The 4,517-nt window shown below is 41.8% G+C and overlaps 1 long non-coding RNA gene and 1 pseudogene across 1 annotated transcript; one reads left to right on the plus strand and one right to left on the minus strand.

Moving 5' to 3' along the window:
- Positions 1–1,668, minus strand: LOC149117191 (uncharacterized). The gene is made up of 2 exons (XR_016205582.1): positions 900–1,668; positions 1–820 (listed from the first exon to the last, which is right to left on the minus strand). It is a non-coding gene; the product is annotated as an uncharacterized LOC149117191 (long non-coding RNA).
- A 2,061-nt stretch (positions 1,669–3,729) lies between these two features.
- On the plus strand, positions 3,730–4,517 carry LOC149117192 (uncharacterized; annotated as a pseudogene).

The following is a 4,517-nucleotide window of genomic DNA, read 5'->3' on the forward strand; positions in this document are numbered from 1 at the left end:
ATAATCAGTCTTTTATTCATTCATTCAGTCATCAGGGCTAATACAATCGTTAACCCTCGGACTAATGCCCCCATCGTGGTATAAGGGGGATGAAACTCCCTCCTTGGGTTTTCGTTCTATTAAGGCACAGAAAATAAATTTACATTCATTAAATAGAAAGCCCTGAGCTTGCTCTATAAAATAATGACATAATTTTTGGCTGTGAAGTAGCATGACGTCATTTGACCCGCCATCTTGGATCCGTCATCTTGGATTTTACTATTTTCTTAAAAAGTCAAAAAATAATCTAGAATGCTTATGAAGCCAGAATGCTTATGAAATGTACAATTTGGTAAAATTCAGCAAAATGATGAACAAAGCTGAAAAAAAAAAAAAATACACAAGTATGTCGAAAAAGTTGATTTTTGTCAAAACCTATATGAAGTTTGTGGTTGTCATGACAAAGTCAAAAGTAATGGACGCAGTTTTGGACGCGAACGATAAATGAACAGCTACAGAAATTGTTCAGCCCCTTAGAGTAAATTGTCTTTCCAAGACTTCCAAAAAACCTTGAATCACATGGTTCAACAAAATTATCAATAAGTTCAACTGGGTCAAAGTCTCCCAATCATTTTATTATATTGAATAAATTATATACTCATCTTATCCCATTCTCTTCAATGCAGCTTGGTATTTGCCATAAGTATGTATTTTTACTGCTTAGAGGGGTTGCAGCGGCTCCTCTAAAACGGCTTGGGCAGGAAGATGGATTTGCTCAGAGGCTTATTTGGCCGCAGCTGAAACACTTGTCTGCTAGTTGAGGCTGACGTCCACGAAAGGACTGCATGCGAAAAAACAAAAAGGCTGATCAGAAGAAAAATAATTGCCAGTGGATAGACCATGAGTAGATGGAGCTTCACTGGATGTAGAGCGGGTAGCTGTAGAGTTGGCCAGCTAGACGCATTTTTCCGCTTTTTCTCCCGGATCTTAGCTAGCGCTCGTCTTTCGGCTGATCAGAGCTTTTTCTCTTCCTATGAATCTTCGGCGAGTTCGTCCGACTCGTACTTGCACTGCTGCCCAAACAGCGGGGTTCTTGTCCACGGAACGAAATAACTTGGCTGCTGAAAGGTTTCCTTTTGAGATGGTCTTGATGGTCCCGTCTGTTGCATCAAGCAGAGAGTTGCTAGACTCGTATTGTACTTTAGAGTTAAAAGAACTCGAAGCCTTGGATACCGTTTTTAGCTTCTACAGTTGAGACTGAGTGGCGGCTTGTTTCTCGTCGAGATCGCGTTTGAATGCAGCGAACCTCTGATCAAACGTAACGTCCAAAAGACGAGGAAACAATGTTCGTGAAGCAGTCTTATGAACAGGATCTCCCTCAGTGAAGGATTGCGCGATCGAAGCGGGAACGCTCGCTCGTTCAGTATCCGACGACATAACAACAAAAGCAAAGTTGAAAGAGATGCCTTCGAGTGGCTCTTGCATAACTTACAAATTCTTAAATAGCCTACTAGTCCCTTAGGGATTCACGCCTAAAATACTTCTACACGAACCATACATAGTGAACATACTCCAGTGTAATCAGCGAAACGTTACAAAATATATTTGTCACCCGCTTCCCAAAAGGGAGGCGGGATCCCGAGTTGTATGTGAGGAAACTGGAGATTTTATAGTGATTAAAAAAAATAATAATAATAATTTATATATTTATTTAAAGTAACACGTCTTTAACAAATTACACATATCACAAATTACAAATTACAATAACAAAGTATTCTGGTATGGCTATTTTTTTTTTTTTAAATTAATAAGCCTCGGAATTGGGGAAATGAGGGAGTTGGAGAAATGAGGGGACCCAAGTTCTGAGGGAAACGTGGGGTTGATAACACTCTGAGGAGAATAGGAACAAATACTGGACGGTTGAATTCACACTAACTTCGTAAACCAATCCCATCAATCAAAATTGGTTTCGTGGCTTTGCACTTAAATTGAACGTGTCACGTCAAAGAAGACAACGACTACAACAAGTACAAGAACCAAAAGGCCGGTTGCGACAAAGAAAAAGCAGACTATCAAATCTCCGCAATGATAATGGACCACAAAGGTCTTACGGACTAAATAGGAGTTTATTTTCCCTTGAGTATTGCGATGCAAAACTGAGGGGATGTATTCCACCAAACATGATAAACAGCGTTGATACGAGTTATGCTCCTGTAGCAGTTCTAGTCTATTTTTTTTTACCCAGTACTGTCCTGGTCAATTTGTTAATTTAATATGTCACGAACTTTCTCAACACTCGTCTGATCGAATAATAATCAAAGTGGACAAATTCACTTGGATGACGTCTAGTTGCCAAGTTCGACACGATTTAGTGGTAAAAGCAGATAGCTGACTTTCCCAAGTTGTGGATTGAAAAAGGCGTTTCCTTCGGTTAGTAATCCTTTTTTCGTATACGAACAAAAGCTAGTGATCACTTAATTGCTACTTGTTCGCTTTTTAACGAGATACCTCCTTGTTACCTCGTGTCGTTTTCTTAAGCAGCAGAATGATCTTGATAAAGGGAATGGCTGACATGGTGCAGTTTTGTTCTTCCGCGATAAATGGGTAAAAGATCCGGACATGAGTCCTTTTTGCTTTTGACGCCTTATTTTGATTTCCATGTTTGAGAATCGATTCATGTACAGCTGTTTTCAGTGTTACTTGGATAGTGAAACAAAGAAACCTCGTGCACTGTCCTCAATAGAAGAACCAAACACACATATTTGACAAATCTCTCGCCAGCGCAAGTCCTCCAGAGGGGTATCGAATGATCCCATTCAATTTGAAAGTGCTCGCAAAATTTGGCCTTTGCTCGAGTTTCTCGCAGAAATCAGATGAGTGCTCACTTGCTCGTGCTCGCAAAATTTTTGCAACTGCTCACATGATCGGATTTTGTTTAAAACTCTCTACCGCGGAAGCATAATTTGCATCTTGGAAACAAAAATTGACACTGGAAACAATGTTTCCGGTATGGTAAACTGGGAAACATTGGGGAAACAAGCACGCGCCATGAATGTTTCTGAAAAAATGGTTCCTCGTTTTCTTGACGTTTTATTGAAACTGACCGGCCAAAGTTCAGTCCCAGGTAGTAGGGTAACCCTACCTGAAACATTTTGCTTGTAAACGCGGCTATCTTTGACCCTCTTGATAGGGACCCTATTTGTTTGTAAACAGAGCCTTAGAAAGCTTCAGATCTCCTTTAGCGTCCACTCACTGAATCACCTGAAGCTAACTGAAGTAATTATGCATCAAACGGCATAGCAAACAAGGCATAATTGGCTGTAAGCTGATAGGAATGCCTGGGATTGGTGGATCCGCGATAAGATCTTATATTAACACGTTGCCTGGTTTTGTGCCTGTTGTCCTGTTTTGGAGGTGTCAGCCAGATTATTTGGCCCAAAACAACGTTTTAATTAATAAGAGAGACATTCCAGCTAGCGGCGGAAAATTAACGAAGTGCTCGCTGCTCGCCATCTGTTATTTCTAAAGTGCTCGCTGCTCGCATGACAGAAGTGATCACTGCTCGAACTCGCAAAAATAAACGCACTGCTCGCATGCTCGCAAAGACCATTCGATACCCCTCTCCAGGTCAGCGGTGAGCTGGCAAGATGGCCGCTTGATTTTGAACTCTGCCGAGCTCGAGTTTATAATGCAGCTCTTCGATTCAAACTTTCTAGACATTTTTGAGCGTCTTTTCCTCATTCTGCTATCATGCCGGAGTCTATTTCGTCATTACGGAAGGGAAACGAAGCCCTCAAGGAGCAAATAGAGTCAATGGTCGGCGAACTCGAGAATCTCGTGAAGGAACTCAGTGCGTCGGCAAGAAGCTAATGACGCTGCTGCACTTGTCGCGGAGTCTCAGAAAAGTCTCGAGTTTATGAGCCATGGTTTTGATCAGTTCAGAAGCTTTAAAACTCATGCTAAACGTGAACTCCAGCGACTAAGTGTTCAACTCGCTGAAGTGAGCGCTAAAGTTGACCTTATTGGTAATGCAGTTCACGAAATACAGATTACACTATTTTAACACCAATATTATGGGAGTTTCTGCATTGCATCCTGAAAAGTCTGCTCTGGAGACCAGTCGTCTGTGCATTAAACTTTTTTCTGTGATTGGCGCTGAAGTTCCGATCCAAGATACTCTGTACAGCCTATGCACGCCTAGTGCCAACCAGGTCTTCACGGATGGTGGCCCGAAGCCAATTATTTGCAAGCTCATTCGAAGGCTTGTTAAAGAGTACGTGATGGCACATCGGAAGGATGCTATTGCAGCAAGGTAACTCCAGCTACTCTTGGATCCGCTGAAGATGCGCCTCCAACAGCAGTGAGACTATTTGATCATCTAACCCCGAAAATGCAGCAGTTCTTGTTTTAAAGATCGGCACCAGTACCAATGTTGCTGGGCGAAAGGCTCCATTGTTTACCTCAGGAAGGATAGCGATGCGCGTGTACTGCAAATTAAGAATACGGTTGACTTGCGTAGACTGGAAAATGGTTCCTGA

The sequence above is a fragment of the Orbicella faveolata genome, unplaced genomic scaffold (assembly GCF_042242905.1).
Source record: "Orbicella faveolata isolate gen_17 unplaced genomic scaffold, um_ofav_v1 contig_12, whole genome shotgun sequence".
NCBI lineage: Eukaryota > Metazoa > Cnidaria > Anthozoa > Scleractinia > Merulinidae > Orbicella > Orbicella faveolata.